This window comes from Culex quinquefasciatus, chromosome 3 (genome assembly GCF_015732765.1).
Source record: "Culex quinquefasciatus strain JHB chromosome 3, VPISU_Cqui_1.0_pri_paternal, whole genome shotgun sequence".
NCBI classification, from domain to species: domain Eukaryota; kingdom Metazoa; phylum Arthropoda; class Insecta; order Diptera; family Culicidae; genus Culex; species Culex quinquefasciatus.
This window is the reverse complement of record NC_051863.1, coordinates 174286865-174298160: the sequence shown is the minus strand read 5'-3', so window position 1 is coordinate 174298160 and position 11296 is coordinate 174286865. Positions and strand designations below refer to the sequence as shown.

General features: G+C 34.0%; 2 non-coding genes across 2 annotated transcripts; one reads left to right on the top strand and one right to left on the bottom strand.

Annotated features, from left to right (window-relative positions):
- The first annotated feature begins 545 nt into the window (after positions 1-545).
- On the top strand, positions 546-618 carry Trnav-aac. Its single transcript has one exon. It is a non-coding gene; the product is annotated as a tRNA-Val (tRNA).
- Positions 619-9713: 9095 nt separating this feature from the next.
- Positions 9714-9786, bottom strand: Trnak-cuu. Its single transcript has one exon. It is a non-coding gene; the product is annotated as a tRNA-Lys (tRNA).
- Between the last annotated feature and the right edge of the window lie 1510 nt (positions 9787-11296).

Genomic DNA, 11296 nt, shown 5'->3' with positions numbered 1-11296 from the left:
ATAACGAGTGCTGCTGCAGTAGACCTGCGGGGCCATCCGATAATGGCGGCACGTGTGAAGTGCGGTCACGCGGTTCGGGGAGAGGAGATGATGGGGAGGAAAAGGGCTTTTAACCCGACCGCAGGAATGTCCGTTTACCTGCGGGGAATCGATCAGATTCGATATGATTAAGTGGAGATAAAGTAAGGCCACAGATAAAGAGTTAATTTTGTTTTATTACTTCATGCTGAAAAAAAAACTTTTTTTTTATTTAAGTTGCTTATTATCCAAGAAAAATAATTAAATTTTAATGTTACTGATGTGTCTTAAAATACTGATATTTTTCCAATTGTCTTTGGCGTTATCGTGAGAAAAAATTGAAAGGTAAACCGATTTTATCTCGCTCTGTTTTATGACGATTTGTTTATGGTGCCTTGGCCGCAGCAGAGCACAAGAAGTCAAGTTTCTTGAGCCGACAAATCGAACCGAGATAGCGTAAAAAAAAGGAAAGCAACTGGGTCAATCTAATAATCAATTGAATGGTTGTTTTCCATTCTTTTTCAGCGGTTTCCGTGGTGTAGTGGTTATCACATCCGCCTAACACGCGGAAGGCCCCCGGTTCGATCCCGGGCGGAAACAGTAAATCTTTTTGCTTCGAATGAAATGTAAACAGATAGCCTTGTATTTATAAGGTATTCTCTATTTTGCAAAGATATTTGAAATGGCCAAATTTAAATTTCAAGTTTCAAAAATATTAAAATATTATTGATTCCAAAATTTACAAAATATTTTTTTCAAGGAGATAAGAAAATTTTACAAATGTAAATATTAATTTTAACAATGAAAATTGGCATCAGAAAATAGGGGCGCTGTTTGGGTGAGACTCATCAAACTTCAATTTTCATCGCTGTATCTCAGCAACGGATGTTTCTGAGACAAATTTATATGAACTTTTCGAAAAAAAAAATTACAGAAATCGATGAGTGACACAAATACATTTTTTTAGTTAAACAACATTTCCATTTTAAAAGAGCAGAAACCGAAAAAAATCGATCTGCCTCAAAATTGGAGGAAAAATTCCGAAATAATTAAACCCGTATTTTTTTTTAGTTTGACCGTTAGGATGACCTACGCCGTGATAGAGTGGTCCAAAAAATTGCCATTTTCGTAAATTATCGCAAAAACCACATTTAAAAAAAATCTTAGGTCCGTGTCATCTCAACCGATTTTAAATGTCTAGGACGCAAATGAAAGATGATTAGTTTGTCGTTCAAGGAGAAATAATTTGTGATCTGAAAAAAATAGCCGAACATTTGAAAAATCGTATGAAAACCTTAAATGACGTTTTAACCGTTTCTAGACCAACGAGCTTATGTCTAAAAATAAAAATTTCACTTAAGATATCAACAAATTGACGATGTTGACCCGTACGTTTCCAAGATATGATTTTCTGAAAATAAAAACTCATTTTTACGACGCAGCACTCGCAAAAATGGGGAAATGATGATAGTGAAAAAATAATCAACTTTTTTCACTAAAACTGCGATGCGATAACTTTTTAAATTCAAGCGATGAGCAATCAGGGATGCCAGATGCACAGATTTATTTCGTTAATCTTCTAATGCTTCAAAAAACAATTTTTGATGGATTTCTATGACTAAAACATGATATATTTGAATTTTAGACAAATGCACAGACATACACAGACATTTATACAGACATTTAAAAAATCATGTGGCATCCCTGAATTAGGGATGCCAGATGCACAGATTTTTATGTGTTTCATAGATATTTGAGCTTGTGTCAAACATGTTTTGAGGTGCACAGCCTTATAAAAAACTTCATTAAATAGATATTTTGTAAAAATATCAACCGAAACTTATTTTGTTAGTCATCAAATTCTTAAAAACGCAATTTCTGATGGATGTATATGACCGTAAATTTATATTTTTCAAATTTTATACAAATGCACAGACATACACAGACTTTTTAACAGACACTAAAAAACATGTGGCATCCCTGTGACCTATACATGTTTGAATACCAAATTTTTTTAAACCGAAAGACGTAAAAAATTAAGTTTTGCAAAAATTTACGAAAATTGCCGTTTTTGGGATCACTTTCGCACGGTGTAAGGTTATCCTAACGGCCGAACAAAAAAAAATACGGTCCTAGTTATTTCGGAGATTTTTTTTTGGTTGATCGAGGCATCGGATAATCGAGTCTGGACTGTATCTCGAAAACGGTACTTCTAATTAAAAAAATTGTGAAATAATTTTCAAATGCATACTTAACTTTACATTAAAAAGTATGTTATTCTGTAAACTTGAATAAAATTTAAAAAAAAACATGACTAGGTTGCAAAGTTTGGACTGTGTTTCTCTATGACTTACAAATAAAAAAAAATAAAAATAAAATGGAAAAGCGAATTTTTGGGAAAATTAATTGATTGCAAAACAAAATTATTGCAAAAATTGGATTTTTTCCATGTACCAAATTTTAAATTGTTCTCATTAACACCTTAAACATTGCTGAAGACACCAAATCGATCAGAAAATTCTTCTAAATGATTCAAATTAGCGAATATTTACGTACCATTTTATATGGACAGCTGCCGGAATTGTGTGGAGTTTTGTATGGGTGAACTTATGACACAAAATAGCTTATTTGGCCACAGGGATGGCCCCTACAAAGTTTGAGCCAATTAAAAAAAAACAAAAAATATAAAAAATAAAATGCATTAAATCGACCGATTTAAGAGAGACTTGCTACAATATCCAGATAATAATGATAAGATAATATTTCGTAGCATATCTAGATAACACATTATATTATGTTACATTTAATTTATATAACATCTGCTTGTTAAGCATATCCACTTGATGTTTGTAATCAAGTCCTTTTTATATGTTTTTAGAATTTAAGGCTGGTACAAATTTCATTTCAAGTTTTTGTCTCACCCTCCCCCCTTCAAAGTTAGCCGGAAAAATCAGGGGCTCAAAAAAATTATTTTTTTCAAGCAAACTTCTAAATTTCAACGTAAATTTAAGTGCAATCAGCTGAAATCAATTAAATTAATTCCCCTGCGTATAGAATCATTTTCATGTAAAATGCATTTTAAAACACGTTTTCCAAGCAAATATTAAAACTATGGCTTGTCATTTCAATATTTATATATTTTTTCGCTCCTCCCCCTCGACCCCGGCCAGGACCGAGGGACAAAAACTTTGAAAAATATTAGCATCGACCTAAGTTGTTTTATTATTTGAAACATTCTTCAATCAAGGTGCAGACTAATTCAGACGGTTGTTCTTTTTTGTTCATATGTTAAAAAAAGTATGTGCATCGTAAATTTTAACAGAATGAAAATACATTCTCATTCTTCATTAGTCTTTAGCTTTTGTCATCGTTTATGTTTAATAATAAAAATTACCTGAAGTTTATTTATGTAGTTCAGTTTACAGCCCTGCTTTGCCAATTATGTACACAGTAAAACATCATGGTTATATTACATCAGGGAAGCGGTACATCTTTTATGTCAGAAAAAATTACTTCTTAAAATGAGTAATTTTAACACTTTCTGGTGTAATGCCACTTTTTCGGTCTTAATTGAGAAAAGATAACAACATCAAAGAGATAATTTTCAACCATCAAAAATTACACCTTCCAAATTTACAATATTTTTTACTGCGTATATTTACTTTACCTTCTTTAGAAAAACACGATGACACAAAAAAAACGTAAAGAAAATGTGCTCAGATTGGGTTAACAATCACGTAGACTTGGAAGATGTTGACTAAAATTAGACTTGTTAGTGTGATTTTAAAAATACGTTTTGGCAAATTTCCGCTAAAACTATTTTTTAATCTTAACTTGTGGCTAATTCAATTCACCAATAGTTTAGCTTTTTAAGCAAAAAATCAAGCCCGTCGTGAAAATACTTAAAAATAGTTTTGATGTTATCGCCTTTGTCTGTCTTTTGTTAACCGGATTTACAATATATTATTTCAACGCCAAATCATTACAAAATAAGAAAAACGGTAAAAGTCTAATATTTTCGATAAAATTGCAGAAAAAAAAAACAAAAACCAAATTTAAGCTCGGAGCATTTTGCTGTTTTCGATCGAAATTACATTGAATACAGAAACAAAAAGGCTTAACCACGGCTCCAATGCACTCAACTCTGCGACAGAATAATTTAAGTGTGGCTTACGCCGAAACTTACTAATCCAGCTCCAATGCTCAGTCCCGCAAAGGGGCTGACAATCCAGCAATCAGTCCAAAAAGGATGAGTTCATTATTCGAGAAGTCCACGGAGAAACGCCGGAGAAACGGACTGAGTCAGACTGTCCGCGAGGGTAAATGATATAATTTCTATGCAAATTACGTTCCTCAAGCGGAATTTCTATTTTTCTTTTGGCCTCCTCCCCAGTGCATGCAAGTCCTTGGTGTGCTATTTCCAAGTCCGGTCGGTCTATTTCGCTCCCAGGCCAAACGGACGATATACCGGGGGGCTGCGCCAACTTTAAAGGTCGCACGGATGTTCGATGGGAACCCCCTTAACCTCAAACATGCAAGCTCGCTTGGGGTGTTGTTAAACAGAGTGGAATTGTTTGTAATGAGTTAAATTGAGAATTTGGAAATCATTCAAATTACATCCTACATACAAAATTAAACAACTTAAGGCGCACTTCAGAAAGTAAGTTAAGCACGTTGCATTAGCGTGTCCCAAAAAAACACGAAGTCGAGGAATTCAATGTGCTCAGTTCTCAAATGATAGAAAATCATGTTAGAAACAACTCTCTCATACATGAAAACTTTCGGAAAAATCGTTTACCACGTTCCTGGGCATTTTTTGACAAAAGTCAGTTTTTCGACAATTTCACAAAATCTGCTGAGAAAAATGGAAAATTTTAAAATTTCAAATAGCCTATACCGTTAAATGATGGTCTGTGGTCCAATAAACAAGTTAATGTATCGATTTGGCCTTTTAAAACCTTGTTTCCACTTTCCCGGTAGCTTTTATGTCGAAAAATACGAGTTTTGCTTTACTTTTTTCAATCTTTTCCTCGGTATTGAACACAAAAATTTCCTCATATGTGAGAATACATGCATCTTGTAGGAAATTTTCCGCCGAAGATTTTCGTCTAAGCAATTTTGAAGTTTCATCAACTCTGAGCTGAGATATTCCAGTTTTTGTGAAGAAAGAATATTGAATATTTGAAAATGTTGATATTAATCATCATTTGCATACAATATTAAGAATAATTTAAGCCTAATTTGAAGTGCGGCTGTATTGCATCTGTTTTTAAACATGATTGGTTCATCCTTCAATACTAAGGGCCACCTGGTGTTGTTTTCTCATGGCACACTACGTGCTAAATCAATGAATTATTTTTAGCAAATAACTCATATTTAGAGCATTTTGCATTTAAACCAATCGATGCACGTTTGCTGTGTTTCCATGGATACAAATAAACAAATAACAAATCGATGCATCTGTGCTCTCTTATGCTAACTAGATAGGAAAACCAGTAAGCTAAGTACAAGAGAGCACAGAGGCATCGAAATATATGGTTCGATTTTACGGGGTTGGCAATTGTCCACGCTCCATACAAAAACGTTTTTTTTATGGACAATTGACCACGAGAAGGAGAGGGAGCTGAGATTTAAAAAAAATGTCTACGTGATTAATGGATGGATCCCTATAGAATAAATTCCAAATACTTAGTGTTATTTTTAATTTACCTGAACATCGGATTTATCAACAGGAGTTATAAGAAGGGAGTGTAAACGTTACGTTGTGGTTCAGATCACGGAAATGCGTACAATTGAACCTTATATTTGTTATTTGTTTATTTGTATCCATGGAAACACAGCAAACGTGCATCGATTGGTTTAAATGCAAAATGCTCTAAATATGAGTTATTTGCTAAAAATAATTCATTGATTTAGCACGTAGTGTGCCATGAGAAAACAACACCAGGTGGCCCTTAGTATTGAAGGATGACCCAATCATGTTTAAAAACAGATGCAATACAGCCGCACTTCAAATTAGGCTTAAATTATTCTTAATATTGTATGCAAATGATGATTAATATCAACATTTTCAAATATTCAATATTCTTTCTTCACAAAAACTGGAATATCTCAGCTCAGAGTTGATGAAACTTCAAAATTGCTTAGACGAAAATCTTCGGCGGAAAATTTCCTACAAGATGCATGTATTCTCACATATGAGGAAATTTTGTGTTCAATACCGAGGGAAAAGATTGAAAAAAGTAAAGCAAAACTCGTATTTTTCGACATAAAAGCTACCGAGAAAGTGAAAACAAGGTTTTAAAAGGCCAAATCGATACATTAACTTGTTTATTGGACCCCAGACCATCATTTAATGGTATAGGTTATTTGAAATTTTAAAATTTTCCATTTTATCTAAGCAGATTTTGTGAAATTGTCGAAAAAACTGACTTTTTCAAAAAAATGCCCAGGGAACGTGGTAAACGATATTTCCGAAAGTTTTCATGTATGAGAGAGTTGTTTCTAACATGATTTTCTATCATTTGAGAACTGAGCACATTGAATTCCTCGACTTCGTGTTTTTTTGGGACACGCTAACGTTGCATACATCTGAGCGTTAACCAAATTCAAATCAAAACTTCTCAACTCCACGGTACTAAGACGACGCCCGGTACACGGAACACGTTTCGAGCACCAAACCGCAACCATGGACGTTGAAAAAAGGGCAAACTTTTCCAAGCGGGTGGGAAAAATTCTTCTCCAGACCCCACCACGACCGACCCATATGCAAATCTGACGAGCAATTCGCGTGTTCGGGATTCGTAAACTAGCACATAATTTGCCTACCGGTTGGTTGTTTCCAAGTTCTCTTTTTTTATGAGTGCAAATGAGTGTGCGTGATTTGCTTCAGCTATTTTCACTTTGGTGTCAAGGTGGGGGGTTGCGAAGAAAATTCGCGACTCTTATGAAAGTGTTGATTGGATACTAGATTGTTTTTGTTTTCTTTAAAATTATAATTAAGTTTTTATTTAATCATATATTTTTAACAGGTAAAGTCCAGACTCGATAATTCAAATTTCTCACAATACCTTGGAAAAAAGAAAAAAAAACTTTTTGCTGTCATGTTTTCGATGTACAGTACCGCAAAAAGTTTTTTTTTTCACTAAAATATTTGTTTTCGCCAAATGTTACATTTTTTGAAAACTAATGATTGCAAAACAACAGAACTAGTGTTAAATGCATTTTTAAACACTTTTGTCAGTCGAATGTTGAGAAATATGGCTTAATATTCGAATTTTTATATGTTTTAATTTGCAAAAGTTTTGCCTGAGAGAAAAGAAACTTTTGTTGCAGAAAAGTACGGGTACGCTTTGCTGTCGATTTAATGTAGAATGGCAGGATTCTACGGTACAAGAATAGGAAATTTGCAGTTAATTTTTACAGCTCTTTGAAAAACATTTTCAGAAATAAAAAAATCCATACTGTATTTCGTTTTATTTTAAATAACCCTTAAATTTGCAATTTTGATTTTAGCATGAATACTAATACATACTTATAAACACACTTGTAATCTGGACGTTTTCGTTGAATAGACAATTCCCCTGAAGCTTATTTTGCTTAAAAATCATAGAAAAAGCTTTGAATTTATGTAAAAAAAAAAAATCAAAATCAATTCATTTATTTTGTTTTTTTTTTCAATACGTTTGAACTGCGTTACTATAAACGAAATATAAAAATTGTGAAAAAAAATTTTCGAAAAAAAAAACATTTTTTCTGAAACTGGCCATGGATAAAATAATGCAAACCCCAACAGAAAAATATTCTAAAAGAATATACTTTTTCCTACAAACATCATTCAAGAATTTTTCTTGTTGAAAAGAATCTACAACTTTGCAGTTTTATTTAAAAATCCAATTATTTAGCAATAAACGACTAATTGAGGAACTGCTTATGATTTGTTTCCAAAAACTGCTTCTGTTAAAAATTAACATCATCTCCTTTAATGATAAAAATAATTGCTCACATATGAAAGGATGTAAAAATTCCATAGCATATTAAATTACTGGATTTTTTTTAAACCAATTCGATTTCACAAAACTGGTCATGTTTGGAAGAATTTCACAAAACTGGTCATGTTTGGAAGAATTCAACAAATTATAAAAATAATTATTTTGAAAACCCAATTTATTTTCAAAAAAAAAAAAAAACGAGTCGCGTTGAAAAGAATGTACAAACTTATAAATTATTTTAAAAAATAATCAAGTTACTGAAAGCAAAAAAAAAAACACAGAAATAAGTTAACAACATTTCCTTAAATTACTCATGTTTGAACAAATTTATTAAATTAACAAATTAAGAGAAATTATCATATGAAAAGCCATTTAACTTTCTAAAACTAATCATGTTTTAAGGAAGAAAAAAAATAGACCCATGTTAAAAGAAAGGCAAAAACTCTCGAAATTATTTGAACATTTTTTAAGCGAGAGCAATTCTCTGAGATTTCGGTTATTCGTTTGTTTTGTTTTTATTAATCCGGCTGAAACTTTTTTGGTGCATTTCGGTATGCCCAAAGAAGCTCAAATGATACATGAATATTAAAAAATCTGTATCATTTGAAAGAAGTTTTTGATCGATTTTGTGTCTTTGGCAATGTTGTAGGTATGGATAATAACTACACTGAAAAAATATTACATGGTAACATTTTTTTTTTGGTAATTTTTAATTTTACTTTTTGTCACTAAAACTTGACCTGCAAAAAAAAAATTTTAATTTTCTGTTTTGTTGTAGGAGACATCAAATGCCAACTTTTCAGAAATTTCCAGAACGGACAAAACATCTTTTACCGAGTTATGATTTTTTGAATTAATACCGATTTAAAGAAAAAACGAAATACTGGTCGTAAAAATGTTTCAACTTCATTTTCGATGTAAAATCATAGTCGTAATCAAAAAGTACTCAAGTGAAATTTTGATAAAGTGCATCGTTTTCAAGCTATTGCCATATTTAGGTAACATTTTTGAAAATAGTCGCCATTATTCATTTTGTTAAGTTAGTGCCCATATTTGCCCACTTTTGAAAAACTGAACAAATGCTACATATTTTGCTTTTTTTGGATTCTGTTGATAAGGTTGCTGAGATATTGCCATGCAAAAGTTAAAAAACAAAAAAAAATATGTTTTCAAAGATTGTTTGGGTGAGACTAAAAAACATAAATTTCCCTGTTTCACGAGTAATTAATTGACAGATTTTAACATCAAGCAATTCTCGAGCAATTCTTATCAAACGTCAAACACCAATTTCAGTCGAACGAATTTAAATACTCTTATCTACCTACTTCCAGCCTAAAGAACCCGTACTCCTCCCAAGCTGACACTCACAGCTGGTGGTGGGTGACTTACCAGAAAATGTCCGTAACACGAGTTTCTCCCGAGCACGCTTCTTCGCCACTTTCTCAGCTTTTCTTTTTTTGCTGCCCCGAGTTCGTCTCGTCCCCTCATTAAGAATGTATACAACTCGTCGTTTTCTGCCTGTTACCACCATCTGACTGACATCATCTCGTCGTCATCAAACATCCCACATCACAGCAGCAGCGCTTGTCAGATTAGGCACAAAACGAAGTGCAAATCTCTGCCCGGGGGTAAAAAAAAGATTTGCTTGTGATTGAAGAGAAGTGGAAGAGAGAAGAGGCAACTTGTTTGCTAAAAATAATTCAGCGCCCAACGTGGGGCTCGAACCCACGACCCTGAGATTAAGAGTCTCATGCTCTACCGACTGAGCTAGCCGGGCAGTTGAAAATTGATCTTCAACAAATTTACAAGAATCCTTCAGCGTAACAAGAGATGCTAATAAAATTGTAATTTGTGCTCTACAGATTATCCACTTCACGAGTTGATAAAGTCTACTTGCTTTACCTTACTCAGTGAAACTTTTAAATTACTTTCCAAGCTTCCCTGCTTGGAATTAGTTTACCTTGCTGAAGAGGAATAATAACCAATAGAGGACTTAATCTCTTGAGGCAACTTTGCGCAATACAAAATAAACGTTACGGTCCTACCTTCAAGTGTTCGCCATAACCATTCCACCAGAAATGATGGTTTCATGATAAACTTAACAACTTTAACTTTGACCTACTTTGCCGCCATCGTTCCTCCTCGGGCTATCGTTTCCACAAGTTCTTCCTTTTCAAGACGTGCACACACACTGCACAGTGGGGCCAAACCCGCTGCTAATCCCATGAAATTGATTACGAGAAAGGCCGCAGGTTTTTAGATCCCAAAAATAGTGACCTTTATGTAAAAAACCCTGATGAATCGAATGGCGATGACCCCATCCACCGGAAACCACGTGAACAGGTCCATTTTGCCCCTTTTCCCTAAAAATCAATTTTCTTATACTATTTGATCTGTACAGGAAAAGGCCGCAAGTTTTACCTCAAAAATAGTGTTCAATACGTAAAAAGCCTGATGAATCGAATGGTGATGACCCCATCCAACGGAGACCACGGGAACAGGTCCATTTTGCCCCTTTTCCCTAAAAATCAATTTTCTTATACTATTTGATCTGTACAGAAAAAGGCCGCAGGTTTTGACCTCAAAAATAGTTTTCTATACGTAAAAAGCCTGATGAATCGAATGGTGATGACCCCATCCACCGGAGACCACGGGAACAGGTCCATTTTGCCCCTTTTCCCTAAAAATCAATTTTCTTATACTATTTGATCTGTACAGAAAAAGGCCGCAGGTTTTTTTACCTCAAAAATAGTGTTCTATACGCAAAAAAGCCTGATGAATCGAATGGTGATGACCCCATCCACCGGAGACCACGGGAACAGGTCCATTTTGCCCCTTCTCCCCTAAAAATCAATTTTCTTATACTATTTGATCTGTACAGAAAAAGGCCGCAAGTTTTTTTACCTCAAAAATAGTGTTCAATACGTAAAAAAGCCTGATGAATCGAATGGTGAAGACCCCATCCACCGGAGACCACGGGAACAGGTCCATTTTGCCCCTTTTCCCCTAAAAATCAATTTTCTTATACTATTTGATCTGTACAGGAAAAGGCCGCAGGTTTTTTGACCTCAAAAATAGTTTTCTATACGTAAAAAAGCCTGATGAATCGAATGGTGATGACCCCATCCACCGGAGACCACGGGAACAGGTCCATTTTGCCCCTTCTCCCCTAAAAATCAATTTTCTTATACTATTTGATCTGTACAGAAAAAGGCCGCAGGTTTTTTGACCTCAAAAATAGTGTTCTATACGTAAAAAAGCCTGATGAATCGAATGGTGATGACCCC